Below are 21,659 nucleotides of genomic sequence, written 5' to 3'. Positions count from 1 at the left end.
ATTTTCCACAGTTGATTGTGATCCACACAGTCAAAGGCTTTGGCATAGACAATAAAGCAGAAATAGATGTTTTTCTGGAACTCTCTTGCTTTTCCATGATCCAGCAGATGTTGGCAATTTGATCTCTGGTTCCTCTGCCTTTTCTAAAACCAGCTTGAACATCTAGAAGTTCATGGTTCATGTATTGCTGAAGCCTGGCTTGGAGAATTTTGAGCATTATTGTACTAGCGTGAGAGATGGGTGCAATTGTCTGGTAGTTTGAGCATTCTTTGGCATTGTCTTTCTTTGGGATTAGAATTAAAATTGACCGTTTCCAGTCCTGTGGCCACTACTGACTTTTCCAAATTTGCTGGCATATTGAGTGCAGCACTTTCACAGCATCATCTTTCAGGATTTGAAGTAGCTCAACTGGAATTCCATCACCTCCACTAGCTTTGTTTGTAGTGATGCTTTCTAAGGCCCACTTGACTTCACATTCCAGGATGTCTGGCTCTAGATGAGTGATCACACCATCATGATTATCTTGGCAGTGATGGACCATGAAGAAGCATGGCCAAGAGGAGCTACCCCTTGCCCAAGGTCAGGGGTGGGGCCAAGAGAAAATATCCCACCATAGTTTGGCCCCAGGTAGATAGCAGGGAGGGAAGACACCTCCACCCATCAACAGAAAATTGGATTAAAGATTTACTGAGCATGGCTTCACTCATCAGAACAAGACCCAGTATCCCCCTCAGTCAGTCTATCCCATCAGGAAGCTTTCATAAGCCTCTTATCCTTCTCCATCAAAGGGCAGACAGGCTGAAAATCACAATCACAGAAAACTAACACATCTGATCACAGCCTTGTCTGACTCAATGAAACTATGAGCCATGTGGTGTAGGGCCACCCAAGATGGACGGGTCATGGTGGAGAATTCTGACAAAATGTGGTCCACTGGAGAAGGTAATGGCAAACCACTTCAGTATTACTGCCTTGAGAACCCCATGAACCATATGAAAAGACAAAAAGATAGGACACTGAAAGGTGAACTGCCTAGGTAAGTAGGTGCCCAGTATGCTAGTGGAGATCAGTGGAGAAGTAACTCCATAAAGAAAGAAGAGACAGAACCAAAGCACAAAGAACATCCAGTTGTGGATGTGACTGGTGATGGAAGTAAGATCTGATGCTGTAAATAACAATATTGCATAGGAACCTGGGATGTTAGGTCCATGAATCAAGGCAAATTGGAAGTGATCAAACAGCAGATGGCAAGAGTAAACATCCGCATTTTAGGAATCAGTGAACTAAAATGGACTGGAATGGGTGAATTTAACTCAGATGACCATTATATCTACTACTGTGGGCAAGAATCCCTTAGAAAAAATGGAGTAGCCATCATAGTCAACAAAAGAGTCCAAAATGCAGTACTTTGATGCAATTTCCAAAATGACAGAATGGTTTCTGTTCGTTTCCAAGGCAAACCATTCAATATCACAGTAATCCGAGTCAATGCCCCTACCAGTAATTCTGAAGAAGCTGAAGTTGAATGGTTCTATGGAGACCTACAAGACCTTCTAGAATTAACACCCAAAAAGATGTCCTTTTCATTATAGGGGACTGGAATGCAAAAGTAAGAAGTCAAGAAACACCTGGAGTAACAGGCAAATTTGGCCTTGGAGTACAGAATAAAGGAGGGCAAAGGCTAATAGAGTTCTGCCAAGAGAATGCACTGGTCATAGCAAACACCCTCTTCCAACAACACAAGAGAGGACTCTACACATGGACATCACCAGATGGTCAACACCAAAATCAGATTGATTATATTCTTTGCAGCCGAAGATGGAGGTGCTCTATACAGTCAGCAAAAACAAGACTGGGAGCTGACTGTGGCTCAGATCATGAGCTCCTTATTGCCAAACTCAGTCTTAAATTGAAGAAAGTAGGGGAAGCCACTAGGCCATTCAGGTATGACCTAAATCAAATTCTTTATGATTATACAGTGAAGTGAGAAATAGATTTAAGGGACTAGATCTGATAGACAGAGTGCCTGATGAACTGTGGACAGAGGTTCATGACATTGTACAGAGGACAGGGATCAAGACCATCTCCAAGAAAAAGAAATGCAAAAAAGCAAAATGGCTGTCTGGGGAGGCCTTATAAAATGCTGTGTAAATAAGAGAAGCCAAAAGCAAAGGAGAAAAGGAAAGCTATATCCATTTGAATGCAGAGTTCCAAAGAATAGCAAGGAGAGACAAGAAAGCCTTCCTCCATGATCAGTGCAAAGAAATAGAGGAAAACAATAGAATGGGAAAGACTAGAGATCTCTTCAAGATCTTTTCAAAATTAGAGATACCAAGGGAAAATTTCACGCAAAGATGGGCTCGATAAAGGACAGAAATGGTATGAACCTAACAGAAGCAGAAGATATTAAGAAGAGGTGGCAAGAATACACAGAAGAACTATACAAAAAAGATCTTCACGACCCAGATAACCACGATGGTGTGATCACTCCCCTAGAGCCAGACATCCTGAAGTGTGAAGTCAAGTGGGCCTTAGAAAGCATCATTAGAAACAAAGCTAGTGAAGGGATACACAAACCAGATGTAAAATATGATGTCAAAAACATTAATAATGAGGGGAGGATAATACAAATGCAGGATTACTAAAATGCATTTGAACCTAAGAGATCAGCAACTAAAAATTTTATATATATATAATATATATATAATGTGTGTGTATATATATATAATGTGTATATATATATATATGTATATACAACTACCAATATATATGTCTCATATACATATAAGCCTCATGGTAATCACATGACAAAAATCTGTAATAGATTCACACACAGAACGAGAAAAGAATCTAATCATAATACTAAAAATAGTCATTGAATCATAAGACAAGAGAGCTAAAGAACAAAAAATAAATTAAAAAAGAACTACAAAAACAAACAATGAAACAACAAGATGGCAATAAGTATATAACTATAAATAATTACTGTAAGTATAAATGGACTAAAGGTTCCTATCAAAAGACATAGAGTGACTGGATGAATACCCCCAAAAAAAGGATCCATATATATGATATCTGCAAGAGGCTCACTTAGGCTTTGAACACACACAGAATCAAAATGAGGAGAAGGAAAAAGGTGTTCCAGGCAAATGAAAACAAAAAGAAGCTAGGATAGCAATACTTACCTAAGACAAAATATACTTTAAAATGAAGACTGTAACAAGAGACAAAGGAGGACATTATATAATAATAAAACTATCAGTTTTAGGAAGAGATATAACAGCTGTATTAATAAATGCATTTGTCCCAAAATAGGAGAACCTAAAGCAAATATTAACACACATAAAAGGAGAGACTGACAGTAATACAGTAATAGTAAGGGACTCTAATACCACACTTACATCAATGGAAAAATCATCCAGATAGAAAATCAATAAGGATACACTAACCTTAAACAACACATTAGATCAGATGGACTTATGGATCTACATAGAAGATTCCATCCCAAAGTAGCAGAATAGACATTATTTTCAACTGTGAATGAAGCATTCTCCAGGACAGATAATATTCTAGCCACGAAACAAGTCTCAGTAAATTTAAGAAAACTGAAATCATATCAAACATCTTTTTCTGACCACAACGCTATGAGACTAGAAATCAACTACAAGAAAAAAAACTACAAAACACACACACACACACACACACACACACAAATGTGGAGACTATACAACATGCTACTGAAAAAATTAAATTTTTTCAGAGTCACTGAAAAAATTAAAAAAGAAATCAAAAACTACTTGGAGACAAGTGAAAATACAATGACTCATAATTTATGGGGTGCAGCAAAACCAGTTCTAAGAAGGAAGTTTATAACAATACAAGCCTACTACAGGAAATAAGGAAAAGTTCAAATAAACAACCTAACTTTATACCTGCAGAAACTAAAAAAAAAAAAAAAAGAACATACAAAACCCAAAGTTAGAATGAAAAAATAACAAAGAGCAGAGCAGAAAATAGAGACTAAAAAGACAATATAAAAGATCAATGAAATAAGAGCTTGTCCTTTAAACAGACAAACAGAATGGGTAAACTTTTAGCCAGACTCATCACGAAAAGAATGTAGGCACAAATGATAAAATAAGAAATGAAAAAGAAGTTACAACTGACACCACAGAAACAGCAAGGATCATAAGAGTGTAATGCAAACAACTTTACACTAATAGAATGGACAGTCTAGAAGAAATGAACAAATTCTTACAAATGTACAATCTCCCAAGACTCTATCAGGAAGAAATGTTAAGTATGAACAGAGCAATTACCAGTAATAAAATTGTATCAGTAATGAAATAAAACTCCCAAGAAGCAAAAGTCCAAGATCAAACAGCTTCACAAGCGACTTCTACCAAACATTTAAAGACGAGTTAACAACTATCCTTCTGAAATTATTCCAAAAAATCAAAAAGGGAGAAAAACTTCTGAACTCATTCTACAGGGTAAGCAGCACCCTGACACCAAAACCAGACAAAAATATTACAGAAAAAGAAAATTGTGAGTCAATATCACTGATGAACATAGATGCAAAAATCCTAAACAAAATATTAGCAAACTGAATTCAGCAATACATTAAAAGTAGATTTTATCAAGTAGAATTTATCCCAAGATTTCAAGGATGGTTCAATATTCACAAATCAAATATACCACTTCACGAAAATTGAAGAATAATATTTATAGGATCATCTCAGTTGATACATTGAAGCTTCTGATAAAAGTTAATAGTCATTTATGATTTTTTAACTCTCAGCAAATTAAACATAGATGGAGTGTATATCAACATAATAAAGGCCATATATATATAACAAGAGCACAGCTGACATTATACTTAACAGTGAAAAGCTGAAAGTTTTCAGTCTAAAATCAAGAAAAAAACAAGGATGCCCACTCTGGCTAGAGCAGTTAGGAAATAAAAAGAAGTAAAACTCATCAAAATTAGAAAAGAAGAAGTAAAAATGTCACTATTTGCAGGTGACAAAATATTATATATAGAAAACTCTAATGACTCCATCAAGAAACTGTTAGAAATGATAAACAAAGTCAGTAAAGTTGCAGAATTAAAAATCAATACCCAAAAATGCTATATTTGTATACATTAATAACACTTACCAAAAAGAGAAATCAAGAAAATAATCCCACATATAACTGCATCTGGAGAAGGAAGTGGCAACCCACTCCAGTATTCTTGCCTGGAGAATCCCTTGGACAGAGGAGCCTGACGAGCTACAGTCTGTGGGGTCTCAAACAGTTGGACATGACTGAGCGACTAACACACACACACACATAACTACATCAAAAAGAATAAAACACCTAGGGATAAATTTAACCAAAGAGGTGAAAGACCTGTATATTGCAAACTATAAGATATTAATGAAAGACACTGAAGAAGACACAAATAAATGAAAATTTTGGGGGGCTCATATATTGGATGAATCAATATTGTTAAATTGTCTACACTACCCAAAGCAATCTATAGATTCAATGCAATCCCTACCAAAATTCCTGTGATTTTTTTTCAAAAAAAATAGAACAGATAATACTAAAATTTATGGAAATGCACACACCCAAAGAGCAAAAGCAGTATTGAGAAAGAAAGACAAACCAGGGGACAACATACTGCCTGATTTCATGATGTATTACAAAGCTATAGGAACTAAAACAGTACGGTGTTAATACAAAGACAGATCAATAATGAGAACTGAGAACCATAAAATAAATGCATGCATATACAGTTAATAAATTATTAACAAGGGACCCAAGAATATACAGTGGGGAAAGGACAGTGTCTTCAATAAATGGTGTTGGGAAAACTGCACAGCCACATGTGAAATGACCATTATTTCATACCATACACAAAAATTAACTCAAAATGGGTTAAAGACTTAAACATAAGGCCTGAAACCATAAAATTTCTTAAAGAGAACATAAGCTATATCCCATTGACATAGGTCTTGGTGACCATTTCTTTAACCTGATGCTAAAGGCAAAAGCAATAAAAGAAAAAATAAATAAGTGGGACCACATCATTACCTAAAAGCTTGTGCACAGCAAAGGAGATCACCAGCAAAATGAAAACCTAACCTACTGAATGGTATGGTTTTAAAAAACTCAAAACATATATCTGATAAAGGGTTAATATACAACCTTAATGAATAACTCATAAAACTCAATGGCAAAAAAGCTAACAATACAATTAAAAATAATCGAATGTCTGAATAAACATTTTTACAAGGAAGACATACATATGACCCTCACACCTGTTAGAATGGCTATTATGAAAAATACCAGAGACAACAACTATTGATGAGTTTATAGCTATAGAAAAAAAAAGGAACCATTATGTAGAGTTGGTAAAAGTAAATGGTACAGCCACCACGAAAAACTATGAATGCTCCTCAAAAAAATAAACAAATAAATAAAACTACCATGTGCTAAGCTGCTTTGTGTCTGACTCTTTGCAACGCTATGGACTATTGCCCTTCAGGTTCCTCTGTCCATAGGATTCTCCAGACAAGCACACTGGAGTGGGATGTCATGCCCTTCTCCAGGGGATCTTCCCGACCCAGGGATTGAATCTGTGTCTCTTATGTCTCCTGTACTGGCAAGCGGGTTCTTTACCACTAGCACAACTTGGGAAGCCCTAAAACTATAACATGATCTATCAAACGCATTTCTGGGTATATATCCAAAGGAAATTATATCACTACCTGGAGGAGATATCCACCTCTCATGTTCATTTCAGCATTATTTGCAGTAACCACAAGAAGGAAACCTAAATGTCCATCAACAGAACAACGGATGAAGAAATATGTAGTATACATAAGGAAAAGTTGTTCAGCCATGAATAAGAAAATCCTGCCTTTTGTAACAAAATAGATGGACCTTGACGCCATTATACTAGTAAGTCAGGCAGAGAAAAACAGATCCTAAATGTTCTTGCTTATATGTGAAAGTTTAAAAAGCCAAACTCATAGAAATATGGTAGAATGATGCACATGGAACAACAGACTGGTTCCAAATAGGAAAAGGAGTACATCAAGGCTGTATATTGTCACCCTGCTTATTTAACTTATATGCAGAGTACATCATGAGAAACGCTGGGCTGGAAAAAGCACAAGCTGGAATCAAGATTGCTGGGAGAAATATCAATAACCTCAGATATGCAGATTACACCACCCTTATGGCAGAAAGTGAAGAGGAACTAAAAAGCCTCTTGATGAAAGTGAAAGTGGAGAGTGAAAAAGTTGGGTTAAAGCTCAACATTCAGAAAACGAAGATCATGGCATCCTGTCCCATCACTTCATGGGAAATAGATGGGGAAACAGTGGAAACAGTGTCAGACTTTATTTTGGGGGGCTCCCAAATCACTACAGATGGTGACTGCAGCCATGAAATTAAAAGACGCTTACTCCTTGGAAGAAAAGTTATGACCAACCTAGATAGCATGTTGAAAAGCAGAGACATTACTTTGTCAACAAAGGTCCGTCTACTCAAGGCTATGGTTTTTCCAGTAGTCATGTATGGATGTGAGAGTTGGACTGTGAACAAAGCTGAGCACCGAAGAATTGATGCTTTTGAACTGTGGTGTTGGAGAAGACTCTTGAGAGTTCCTTGGACTGCAAGGAGATCCAACCAGTCCATTCTAAAGGAGATCAGTCCTGGGATTTCTTTGGAAGGAATGATGCTAAAGCTTAAACTCCAGTACTTTGGCCACCTCATGAGAAGAGTTGACTCATTGGAAAAGACTCTGGTGCTGGGAGGGATTGAGGGCAGGAGGAGAAGGGGACGACAGAGGATGAGATGGCTGGATGGCATCACTGACTCAATGGACGTGAGTCTGAGTGAACTCCGGCAGTTGGTGATGGACAGGGAGGCCTGGCGTGCTGAAGTTCATGGGGTTGCAAAGAGTCGGACACAACTGAGCGACTGAACTGAACTGAACTGAACTGATGCTTACCAGGAGTCAGGATGGAGAAGATTGGGAGATATTGGTCAAAATATACAAACTTCCACTTAAAAAATGAATAAGTTCTTTGGATCTAATGTACAGCATGGTGACAATAATTAACGATACTGTATTATATATGGGCCTCCCTGGTGGCAGATAGTAAAGAAACTGTCCATAGTATGGGAAGATCTATGTTCAATCCCTGGGTTGGGAAGATCCCCTGGAGAAGGGAATGGCTACCCTTTCCAGTATTCTTGGGACTTTCCTGGTGGATCAGACAGTAAAGAACCTAGAGAAGGAAAGGCTTTATACATACTTGCAAGTTTTTAGGAGGATAACTTTAAATTCTTATTACAAAAAAAAAAAATTAGTAATTATGTAGGAATAGAAGTTTGACTAACCTCATTGTACTAATTATTTCACAATATTATATGTTTCATAATCACATTAAACACTAGCTTACATGTCCTATAAATCAATAATATCTCAATAGGACTGAAAAAAATAGAATATTTTGATGTCTAGCTTTATGAGGTGTGATAACAAGTGATTTTTATTCTTCTGTATAATTTTTCAATGTTTTCAAATTTTATATAAACAAACTGGATCATTGATCACCATGGATTATTCTTATAAGGGAAAAACTCACTTTTAAAAATTTGTTCATACTAATGCCAAAAGAGCAAAAGTGTGTTGTATTAGCAAATAATTGATGATTCATTGTTACTGAGATCTGATTTCTGTATTTTTAGTCACAAAGTGTATAAGATTTATAAGAGAACTTAAGGCTAATGATCTCAGCTTTCTTGTTATAAATATTTCAAATATATCAATATCAATGTTACTAATGTGTAGGTTTGAAAATCAAGCCTACTATATTTTAAAAATTGTTTTATAGTTTCCTAAAATCTAACTTATTAAAGCTCAATTGTAAGAATATTTATACAAATTTCATTACAGTTATACACTTGAAATGAATATATAATCTTTGGAATAAAGCTGCTATAAACATCAGCGTGAAGGTTTTTGTGTGGACCTGCACAGAAGTTTTCAATTCTATTGAGTAAATATTAAGAAGTACAGTTGCCAGCCAGTTTGGGAAGAGTGTGTTTGGTTTTTTAAGAAACTGCCATATGGCCTTCCAAGGTTGCTGTGCCATTTTGCATACTCGCCAGCAGCAACTTCCTGTTGTATCACATCTTGTTGTTAGTATTCTGGGTTTGGCCATTCTGATTGGTGCATAGAGTTGTCATTGCTGTTTCAATTCACATTTCCCTGATAACACGTCACGTGAAGCTTTTTTTTAATGTGTTTATTTGACATCTGTTTATATTCTTTGATGTCTGTTGGAGTCTTTGGCCTATTTTTTTTAATCGTTTCATTTGTTTTCTTATTCTTGAGTTTTTAGAGTTTCTTTTATATTTTGGAGAAAAGTCCTTTGTCCAATGTGTCTTTTGTATTTCTCCCAGTATATAATTTGACTTCTCATTCTTTTGTCGTTGTCTTTCACAGAGTGAATCTTTTTAATTTTAGTAAAGTCAAACACATTAATGATTTCTTTCACGGATTGTCTTTGGTGTATTTAAAAGTCATCACCATACCCAGTCATCTAGGTTTTCTCCCATTATATCTTCTGGAAGTATCATTTTTTTTTTAATGAAACATAATTACTTTACAACATTGTGTTATTACCTGTTCAACAATGTGAATCAGCTATGCTGTTGTTCAGCCACTCACTCGTGTCCAACTCTTTGCAATCCCATGGACTGCAGCATGCCAGCCTTCCCTGTCCTCTACTGTCTCCTAGAGTTTGCTCAAATTTGTGTCTATTGAGTCAGCAATGCTATCTAACCATCTCATCCTCTGTCGCACCCTTCTCCTCCTGCCCTCAATCTTTCCCAGCATCAGGGTCTTTTCCAATGAATTAGCTGTATGTATACATGTATTCCCTCCTTCTTAAGCCTTCCTCCCACTCTCCCATCCCACCCCACTAGGTCATCCAGAAGTTTTAAAGTGCTGTATTTTATGGATAGGATTATGGTAAATTTTGAATTAAGCTTTGTGAAGGGTGTAAATCTTGTGTTTAGATTTTTTTTGTATGTAGATGTACAAGTGTACAGATGTTCTGGCACTATTTTTTTAATTTATTTATTTTAATTGGAGGCTAATTACTTTACAATATTGTAGGTGGTTTTGCCATATATTGACATGAGTCAGCCATGGGTATACATGTGTTCCAAATCCTGAAACCCCTCCCATCTCCTTCCCCATCCCATCCCTCTGGGTCATCCCAGTGCATCAGCCCTGAGCATGCATCGAACCTGGACTGATGATTTGTTTCACATATGATAATATAGATGTTTCAATATTATTCTTTCAAATCATCCCACCCTTGCCTTCTCCCACAGAGTCCAAAAGACTGCTCTTTACATCTGTGTCTCTTTTGCTGTCTCACATATAGGGTTATCGTTATCATCTTTCCAAATTCCATATGCATGCATTAGTATACTGTATTGGTGTTTTTCTTTCTGACTTACTTCACTCTGTATAATATCACTCTGTATAATAGGCTCCAGTTTCATCCACCTCATTAGAACTGATTCAAAAGTATTCTTTTTAATGGCTGAGTAATATTCCGTTGTGTATATGCACCACAACTTTCTTATCCATTCATCTGTTGATGGACATCTAGGTTGCTTCCCTGTCCTGGCTATTATAAACAGTGCTGCAATGAACATTGGGGTACATGTGTCACTTTCAATTCTAGTTTCCTCAGTGTGTATGCCCAGCAGTGGGATTGCTGGGTCTTATGGCAGTTCTATATCTAGTTTTCTAAGAAATCTCCACACTGTCCTCCAGAGTGGCTGTACTAGTTTGCATTCCCACCAACAGTGGAAGAGGGTTCCCTTTTCTCCACACCCTTTCCAGCATTTATTGTTTGTAGACTTTTGTATAGCAGCCATTCTGATTGGTGTGAGATGGTACCTCATTGTGGTTTTGATTTGCATTTCCCTGATAATGAGTGATGCTGAGCATCTTTTCATGTGTTTGTTACCATCTGTATGTCTTCTTTGGAGAAATGTCTGTTTAGTACTTTGGCCCATTTTTTTGTTGGGTCATTTATTTTTCTGGAATTGAGTTGCATAAGTTGCTTGTATGTTTTTGAGATTAATTCTTTGTCCATTGCTTTGTTTGCTATTATTTTCTTCCATTCTGCAGGCTGTTTTTTCACCTTGCTTATAGCTTCCTTCTTTGTGCAAAAGCTTTTCAGTTTAATTAGGTCCCATTTGTTTATTTTTGCTTTTATTTTCATTATGCTGGGAGGTGGGTCATAGAGGATCCTGCTGTGATTTATGTCAGCTAGTGTTCTGCCTATGTTCTCCTCTAGGAGTTTTATAGTTTCTGGTCTTACATTTAGATCTTTAACCCATTTTGTGTTTATTTTTGTGTATGGTGTTAGAAAGTGTTGACGAGTTTTCCCAGCACCACTTGTTAAAGAGATTGTCTTTTCTCCATTATATACTCTTGCCTCCTTTGTCAAAGATAAGGTGTCCATAGGTGTGTGGATTTATCTCTGGGCTTTCTATTTTGTTCCATTGATCTATATTTCTGTCTTTGTGCCAGTACCATACTGTCTTGATGACTGTGGCTTTGTAGTAGAGCCTGAAGTCAGGCAGTTTGATTCCTCCAGTTCCATTCTTCTTTCTCAGGATTGCTTTGGCTATTCAAGGTTTTTTGTATTTCCATACAAATTATGAAATTATGTGTTCTAGCTCTGTGAAAAATACAATGGGTAGCTTGATAGGGCTTGCATTGAATCTATAGATTGCTTTGGGTAGTATACTCATTTTCACTATATTGATTCTTCCAATCCATGAACATGGTATATTTCTCCATCTATTTGTGTCCTCTTTGATTTCTTTCATCAGTGTTTTATAGTTTTCTATATATAGGTCTTTTCTTTCTTTAGGTAGATATATACCTAAGTATTTTATTCTTTTCATTGCAATGGTGAATGGAATTGTTTCCTTAATTTCTCTTTCTGTTTTCTCATTTTTAGTGTATAGGAATGCAAGGTATTTCTGTGTGTTGATTTTATATCCTGCAACTTTACTACATTCACTGATTAGCTCTAGTAATTTTCTGGTGGAGTCTTTAGGGTCTTCTATGTAGAGGATCATGTCATCTGCAAACAGTGAGAGTTTTACTTCTTTTCCAATCTGGATTCATTTTTATTCTCTGATTGCTCTGGCTAAAACTTCCAAAACTATGTTGAATAGTAGTAGTGAGAGTGGGCACCCTTGTCTTGTTCCTGACTTTAGGGAAAGTGCTTTCAATTTTTCACCATTGAGGATAATGTTTGCTGTGGGTTTGTCATATATAGCTTTTATTATGCTGAGGTATGTTCCTTCTATTCCTGCTTTCTGGAGGGTTTTTATCATAAATGTATGTAGAATTTTGTCAAAGGCTTTCTCTGCATCTATTGAGATAATCATATGGCTTTTATCTTTCAATTTGTTAGTGTGGTATATCAAATTGATTGATTTGAGAATAATGAAGAGTCCTTGCATCCCTGGAATAAAGCCCACTTGGTCACGATGTATGATCTTTTTAATATGTTGTTGAATTCTGTTTGCTAGAATTTTGTTAAGGATTTTTGCATCCATGTTCATCAGTGATATTGGCCTATAGTTTTCTTTTTTTGTGGTATCTTTGTCAGGTTTTGGTATTACGGTGATGGTGGCCTCACAGAATAAATTTGGATGTTGATCTTCGTCTGCAATTTCTGGAAGAGTTTGAGTAGGGTAGGTGTTAGCTCTTCTCTAAATGTTTGGTAGAATTCAGCTGTGAAGCCATCTGGACCTGGGCATTGTTTTCGGGAAGCTTTCTGATTACAGTTTCAATTTCCATGCTTGTGATGGGTCTGTTAAGATTTTCTATTTCTTCCTGATTCAGTTTTGGAAGGTTGTACTTTTCTAAGAATTTGTCCATTTCTTCCAAATTGTCTATTTTATTTGCATATGGTTGCTAATAGTAGTCTCTTATGATACTTTGTATTTCTGTGTTGTCTGTTGTGATCTCTCCATTTTCATTTCTAATTTTGTTCATTTGATTCCTCTCCCTTCATTTCTTGATGAGCCTGGCTAAAGGTTTGTCAATTTTATTTATCTTCTTAAAGAACCAGCTTTTAGCTTTGTTTATTTTTGCTACGGTCTCTTTTCTTTCTTTTGCATTTATTTCTGCCCTAATTTTTAAGATTTCTTTCCTTCTACTAACCCTGAGATTCTTCATTTCTTCCTTTTCTAGTATCTTTAGGTGTAGAGTTAGGTTATTTATTTGACTTTTTTCTTGTTTCTTGAGGTAAGCCTGTATTACTATGAACCTTCCCCTTAGCACTGCTTTTACACTGTCCATAGGTTTTGGGTTGTTGTGTTTTCATTTTCGTTCGTTTCTATGCATATTTTGATTTCTTTTTCAATTTATTCTTTGATTTGTTGGTTGTTCAGAAGTGCGTTGTTCAGCCTCCATATGTTGGAATTTTTAATAGTTTTTTTTTTCCTGTAATTGACATCTAATCTTACTGCATTGTGTTGAGAAAAGATGCTTGGAATGATTTCAATCTTTTTTAATTCATCAAAGCTAGATTTATGGCCCATGATGTGATCTATCCTGGAGAAGGTTCCGTGTGCACTTGAGAAAAAGGTGAAATACACTGTTTGGGGGTGAAATGTCCTATAGATATCAGTTAGGTCTAACTGATCTATTGTATCATTTAAAGTTTTTGTTTCATTGTTAATTTTTTGTTTAGTTGATCTGTCCATAGGTGTGAGTAGGGTATTAAAGTCTCCCACTATTATTGAATTATTATTAATTTCCCCTTTCATACTTGTTAGCATTTGCCTTACATATTGTGGTGCTCCTATGTTGGGTGCATATATATTTATAATTGTTATATCTTCTTCTTGGATTGATCCTTTGATCATTATGTAGTGTCCTTCTTTGTCTCTTTTCACAGCCTTTATTTTAAAGTCTATTTTATCTGATATGAGTATTGCTACTCCTGCTTTCTTATGGTCTCCATTTGTGAAAAATGTCTTTTTCCAGCCCTTCACTTTCAGTCTGTATGTGTCCCTTGTTTTGAGGTGGTTCTCTTGTAGACAGCATATATAGGGGTCTTGTTTTTTTATCCGTTCAGCCAGCCTTTGCCTTTTGGCTGGGGCATTTAACCCATTTACATTTAAGGTAATTTAGGATTTATAAATTAAATCATAATTTAAGGTAATTCAGTTCAGTTTAGTTCAGTTCAGTCACTCATTCCTGTCCGACTCTTTGCGACCCCATGAATCACTGCACACCAGGCCTCCCTTCCATCACCAACTGCCGGAGTTCACTCGGACTCACGTCCATCGAGTCGGTGATGCCATCCAGCCATCTCATCCTCGGTCATCCCTTTCTCCTCCTGCCCACAATCCCTCCCAGCATCAGAGTCTTTCCCAATGAGTCAACTCTTCGCATGATGCGGCCAAAGTACTGGAGTTTCAGCTGTAGCATCATTCCTTCCAAAGAAATCCCAGGACTGATCTCCTTCAGAATGGACTGGTTGGATCTCCTTGCAGTCCAAGGGACTCTCAAGAGTCTTCTCCAACAACAGTTCAAATGCATCAACTCTTTGGCGCTCAGCTTTCTTCACATTCCAACTCTCACATCCATACATGACCACAGGAAAAACCATAGCCTTGACTAGACGGACCTTAGTCGGCAAAGTAATGTCTCTGCTTTTGAATATGCTATGTAAGTTGGTCATAACTTTTCTTCCAAGGAGTAAGCATCTTTTAATTTCATGGCTGCAGTCACCTTAAATGTAATTACCTTACATTTAAGGTAATCATATTGATCAAGTATGATCCCGTTGCCATATACTTTCTTGTTTTGGGTTCGAGTTTATACACCCTTTCTGTGTTTCCTGTCTAGAGAAGATTCTTTAGCATTTGTTGGAGAGCTGGTTTGGTGGTGCTGAATTCTCTCAGCTTTTGCTTCTCTGGAAAGCTTTTGATTTCTCCTTCATATTTGAATGAGATCCTTGCTGGGTACAGTAATCTGGGCTGTAGGTTATTTTCTTTCATCACTTTAAGTATGTCTTGCCATTCCCTCCTGGCTTGAAGAGTTTCTATTGAAAGATCAGCTGTTATCCTGCGGGAATCCTCTTATGTGTTATTCGTTGTTTTTCCCTTGCTGCTTTTAATATTTGTTCTTTGTGTTTGATCTTTGTTAATTTGATTAATATGTGTCTTGTGGTGTTTCACCTTGGGTTTATCCTGTTTGGGACTCTCTGGGTTTCTTGGACTTGGGTGGCTATTTCCTTCCCCATTTTAGGGAAGTTTTCAACTATTATCTCCTCAGGTATTTTCTCATGGCCTTTCTTTTTGTTCTTCTGGGACTCCTGTGATTCGAATGTTGGGGCGTTTAACATTGTTCCAGAGGTCTCTGAGGCTGTGCTCATTTCTTTTAATTCTTTTTTCTTTTTTCCTCTCTGTTTCATATATTTCTACCATTCTATCTTCTACCTCACTTATCCCATCTTCTGCCTCCATTATTCTACTGTTGGTCTCCTCCAGAGTGTTTTTTATCTCATTTATTGCATTATTCCTTATATATTGACTCTTTTATATTCCTTCTAAGTCCTTGTTAAACATTTCTTGCATCTTCTCAATCCTTGTCTCCAGGCTATTTATCTGTAACTCCATTTTGTTTTCAAGATTTTGGATCATTTTTACTATCATTATTCTGAATTCTTTTTCAGATATACTCCCTATCTCCTCCTCTTTTGTTTGGTTTGGTGGGCATTTATCATGTTCCTTTACCTGCTGAGTATTTCTCTGCCTTTTCATGTTGTTTATATTGCTGTGTTTGGTGTGGCCTTTCTGTATTCTGACAGTTTGTGGTTCCTCTTTATTGTGGAGGTTCCTCCCTGTGGGTGGGGTTGGACGAGTGGCTTCTCAAGATTTCCTAGTTAGGGAAGCTCACGTTGGTGTTCTGGTGGGTGGAGCTGGATTTCTTCTCTCTGGAGTGCAATGAACTGTCCAGTAGTGGGTTTTGAGATGTCTGTGGGTTTGGTGAGACTTTGGGAAGCCTGTATATTGAAGCCCAGGGCTATGTTCCTGTGTTGCTGGAGAATTTGCATGGTATGTCTTGCTCTGGAATTTGTTGGCTCTTGGGTGGTGCTTGGTTTCACTGTAGGTATGGAGACTTTTGGATGATCTCTTATCAATTAATGTTCCCTGGAGTGAGGAGTTCTCTTGTGTTCTCAGGATTTGGACTTAAGCCTCCTGCCTCTAGTTTTCAGTCTTATTCTTACAATAGCCTCAAGACTTTTCCATCCATAACATACAGCACCGATGATAAAGCATCTAGGTTAATGGTGAAAAATTCTCCACAGTGAGGGACACCCGGGGAGGTTCACGGAGTAACATGGAGAAGAGAAGAGGGAGGAGGGAAATAGAGGTGACTAGGAGGAGAAGAGGGGGGATCAAAAAGGGAGAGAGCAATCTAGCCAGTAATCAATTCCCTATGTGCTCTCCACAGTCTGGAACTCTCAGAGAGGTTCACAGAGTTACATAGAGAAGAGAAGAGGGAGGAAGGAGATAGAGTTGAGAAGGAGGACAAAAAGGAGAATCAAAAGGGGAGAGACAGATCAAGCCCATAATCAGTTCCCTAAGTGTTCTCCACAGCCCAGAACATACAAAGAGATTCACAGAGCTGGGTAGAGAAGGAGGAGGGAGGAGATAGAGGTGACCTGGGGGAGAAAAAGGAGAGTCAAAAGGGAGAGAGAATAATCAAGCCGGTAATCATACTCCTAAGTAAAAATGGGTACTGAAGATTTAATTCTTAAAGGTACAAAACTGAGAAGAGAACAAACACCAAAAAGCAAAGATTAAAAATCTAGAGTACCTGACTTTAGGGGAAATGCTTTCAATTTTTCACCATTGAGGATAGTGTTTGCTGTCGGCTTGTCATATATAGCTTTTATTATGTTGAGGTATGTTCCTTCTATTCCTGCTTTCTGGAAAGTTTTTATCATAAATGGATGTTGAATTTTGTCAAAGGCCTTCTCTGCATCTACTGAGATAATCATATGGCTTTTATTTTTCAATTTGTTAATGTGGTGAATTACATTGATTGATTTGTGGATATTGAAGAATCCTTGCATCCCTGGGATAAAGCCCACTTGGTCATGGTGTATGACCTTTTTAATGTGTTGTTGAATTCTGATTGCTAGAATTTTGTTGAGGATTTTTGCATCTATGTTCATCAGTGATATTGGCCTGTAGTTTTCTTTTTTTGTGGTATCCTTGTCAGGTTTTCGTATTAGGGCGATGGTGGCCTCATAGAATGAGTTTGGAAGTTTACCTTCCTCTGCAATTTTCTGGAAGAGTTTGAGTAGGATAGGTGTTAGCTCTTCTCTAAATTTTTGGTAGAATTCAGCTGTGAAGCCGTCTGGATCTGGGCTTTTGTTTGCTGGAAGCTTTCTGATTACAGTTTCAATTTCCATGCTTGTGATGGCTCTGTTAAGATTTTCTATTTCTTCCTGGCTCAGTTTTGGAAAGTTGTACTTTTCTAAGAATTTGTCCATTTCTTCCACGTTGTCCATTTTATTGGCATATAATTGCTGATAGTAGTCTCATATGATCCTTTGTATTTCTGTGTTGTCTGTTGTGATCTCTCCATTTTCATTTCTAATTTTATTATTTGATTTTTCTCTCTTTGTTTCTTGATGAGTCTGGCTAATGGTCTGTCAATTTTATTTATCCTTTCAAAGAACCAGCCTTTAGCTTTGTTGATTTTTGCTATGGTCTCTTTTGTTTCTTTGCATTTGTTTCTGCCCTAATTTTTAAGATTTCTTTCCTTCTACTAACCCTGGAGTTCTCCATTTCTTCCTTTTTAGTTGCTTTAGGTGTAGAGTTAGGTTATTTATTTGACTTTTTTCTTGTTTCTTGAGGTATGCCTGTATTGCTATGAACTTTCCTCTTAGCACTGCTTTTATAGTGTCCCACAGGTTTTGGGTTGTTGTGTTTTCATTTTCATTAGTTTCTATGCATATTTTGATTTCTTTTTTGATTTCCTCTGTGATTTGTTGGTTATTCAGAAGCGTGTTGTTTAGCCTCCAAATGTTGGAATTTTTAATAGTTTTTCTCCTGTAATTGAGATCTAATCTTAATGCATTATGGTCAGAGAAGATGCTTGGAATGATTTCGATTTCTTTGAGTTTATCAAGGTTAGATTTATGGCCCAGGATGTGATCTATCCTGGAAAAGGTTCCGTGAGCACTTGAGAAAAAGGTGAAATTCATTCTTTTGGGGTGAAATGTCCTATAGATATAAATTAGGTCTAACTGGTCTATTGTATCATTTAAAGTTTGTGTTTCTTTGTTAATTTTCTGTTTAGTTGATCTGTCCATAGGTGTGAGTGGGGTATTAAAGTCTCCCACTATTATTGTGTTATTGTTAATTTCTCCTTTCATACTTGTTAGCATTTGTCTTACATATTGCGGTGCTCCTATATTGGGTGCATATATATTTATAATTGTTATATCTTCTTCTTGGATTGATCCTGTGATCATTATGTAGTGGCCTTCTTTGTCTCTTTTCACAGCCTTTGTTTTAAAGCCTATTTTATCAGATATGAGTATAGCCACTCCTGCTTTCTTTTGGTCTCTATTTGCGTGGTATATCTTTTTCCAGCCCTTCACTTTCAGTCTGTATGTGTCCCTTGTTTTGAGGTGGGTCTCTTGTAGGCAGCATATAGGGATCTTGTTTTTGTATCCATTCGGCCAGTCTTTGCCTTTTGGTTGGGGCATTCAACCCATTTATGTTTAAGGTAATTATTGATAAGTATGATCCCGTTGCCATTTACTTTACTGTTTTGGGTTCAGGTTTATACGCCCTTTTGTGTTTCCTGTCTAGAGAATATCCTTTAGAATTTGTTGGAGAGCTGGTTTGGTTGTACTGAAAATTCTCAGCTTTACTTTCACCGCTACTATTCACCATAGTTCTGGAAGTTTTGGCCACAGCAATCAGAGCAGAAAAAGAAATAAAAGGAATCCAAATTGGAAAAGAAGAAGTAAAACTCTCACTGTTTGCAGACGACATGATCCTCTACATAGAAAACCCTAAAGACTCCACCAGAAAATTACTAGAGCTAATCAATGAATATAGTAAAGTTGCAGGATATAAAATCAACACACAGAAATCCCTTGCATTCCTATACACTAACAATGAGAAGGTAGAAAAAGAAATTAAGGAAACAATTCCATTCACCATTGCAATGAAAAGAATAAAATACTTAGGAGTATACCTACCTAAAGAAACTAAAGACCTATGTATAGAAAACTATAAAACACTGATGAAAGAAATCAAAGAGGACACAAATAGACAGAGAAATATACCATGTTCATGGATTGGAGAATCAATATAGTGAAAATGAGTATACTACCCAAAGCAATCTACAGATTCAATGCAATCCTTATCAAGATACCAGTGGTATTTTTCACAGAACTAGAACAAATAATTTCAAGATTTGTATAGAAATACAAAAAACCTCGAATAGCCAAAGCAATCTTGAGAAAGAAGAATGGAACTGGAGGAATCAAACTGCCTGACTTCAGGCTCTACTACAAAGCCACAGTCATTAAGACAGTATGGTATTGGCACAAAGACAGAAATATAGATCAATGGAACTAAATAGAAAGCCCAGAGATAAATCCACACACATATGGACACCTTACCTTTGAAAAAGGAGGCAAGAATATACAATGGGTTAAAGACAATCTCTTTAACAAGTGGTGCTGGGAAAACTGGTCAACCACTTGTAAAAGAATGAAACTAGATCACTTTCTAACACCACACACAAAAATAAACTCAAAATGGGTTAAAGATCTAAATGTAAGACCAGAAACTATAAAATTCCTAGAGGAGAACATGGGCAAAACACTCTCCGACATAAATCACAGCAGGATCCTCTATGATCCACCTCCCAGAATACTGGAAATAAAAGCAAAAATAAACAAATGGGATCTAATTAAAATTAAAAGCTTCTGCACAGCAAAGGAAACTATAAGTAATGTGGAAAGACTGCCTTCTGAATGGGAGATAACAATAGCAAATGAAGCAACGGACAAACAACTAATCTCAAAAATATACAAGCAACTTATGTAGCTCAAGTCCAGAAAAATAAACGACCCAATCAAAAAATGGGCCAAAGAACTAAATAGACATTTCTCCTAAGAAGACATATGGATGGCTAACAAACACATGAAAAGATGCTCAACATCACTCATTATCAGAGAAATGCAAATCAAGACCACAATGAGGTACCATTTCACACCAGTCAGAATGGCAGCGATCCAAAAGTCTACAAGCAATAAATGCTGGAGAGGGTGTGGAGAAAAGGGAACCCTCTTACACTGTTGGTGGGGATGCAAACTAGTACAGCCACTATGGAGAACAGTATGGAGATTCCTTTAAAAATTGCAAATAGAACTGCCTTATGACCCAGCAATCCCACTGCTGGGCATACACACTGAGGAAACCAGAATTGAAAGAGACATGTGTACCCCAATGTTCATCCCAGCACTGTTTATAATAGCCAGGACATGGAAACAACCTAGATGTCCATCAGCAGATGAACAGATAAGAAAGCGGTGGTACATATACACAATGGAGTATTACTCAGCCATTAAAAAAGAATAAATTTGAATCAGTTCTAATGAGATGGATGAAACTGGAGCCGATTATACAGAGTGAAGTAAGCCAGAAAGAAAAACACCAATATAGTATACTGACTCATATATATGGAATTTAGAAAGATGGTAATGATGACCCTGTATGCGAGACAGCAAAGAGACACAGATGTATAGAACGGACTTTTGGACTGTGAGGGAGAGGGAGAGGGTGGGATGATTTGGGAGAATGGTATTGAAACATGTATACTATCATGTAAGAAACGAAGCACCAGTCTATGTTCGATACAAGATACAGGATGCTTGGGGCTGGTGCATGGGGATGATCCAGAGAGATGATATGGGGTGGGAGGTGGGAGGGGATTCAGGATTGGGAGCTCGTATACACCCGTGGCAGATTCATGTCAATATATGGCAAAACCAATACAGTATTGTAAAGTAAAATAAAGCAAAAATAAAATTTTTTTTAAAAATCTAGCAGTTAGACTCTCAGAAATACAATATTTTTAAAAATGACAAAAATTATAAAAATATATACGAAGTTTGCTTTAAAAATAGGGTCTTTTTTTTTTTTTTGCAAGGTAATAGTAGGTTCCAATCCCAAAGAAAGGCAATGCCAAAGAATGTTCAAACTACCGCACAATTGCTTTCATCTCACATGCTAGTAAAGTAATGCTCAAAGTTCTCCAAGCCAGGCTTCAGCAATACGTGAACCATGAAGTTCCAGATGTTCAAGCTGGTTTTAGAAAAGGCAGAGGAACCAGGGATCAAATTGCCAACATCCACTGGATCATCAAAAAAGCAAGAGAGTTCCAGGAAAACATCTATTTCTGCTTTATTGACTATGCCAAAGCCTTTGACTGTGTGGATCACAATAAACTGTGGAAAATTCTGAAAGAGATGGGAATACCAAACCACCTGACT

The 21,659-nt window shown here is 36.9% G+C and overlaps 1 long non-coding RNA gene across 2 annotated transcripts in view; it reads left to right on the top strand.

The window, feature by feature from the left end:
- The first annotated feature begins 16,067 nt into the window (after positions 1-16,067).
- LOC121820609 (uncharacterized) overlaps positions 16,068-21,659 on the top strand; it is a 30,276-nt gene continuing 24,684 nt past the window's right edge. For both annotated transcript variants that reach the window (XR_006061204.2, XR_006061206.2), the window contains exon 1: positions 16,068-16,182. This is a non-coding gene — a long non-coding RNA (uncharacterized LOC121820609). The remainder of the gene's footprint in view (positions 16,183-21,659) is intronic.

This window comes from Ovis aries, chromosome 1, assembly GCF_016772045.2.
Source record: "Ovis aries strain OAR_USU_Benz2616 breed Rambouillet chromosome 1, ARS-UI_Ramb_v3.0, whole genome shotgun sequence".
Classification (NCBI taxonomy): Eukaryota; Metazoa; Chordata; class Mammalia; order Artiodactyla; family Bovidae; genus Ovis; species Ovis aries.
This window is presented reverse-complemented; position numbering and strand designations above follow the sequence as displayed.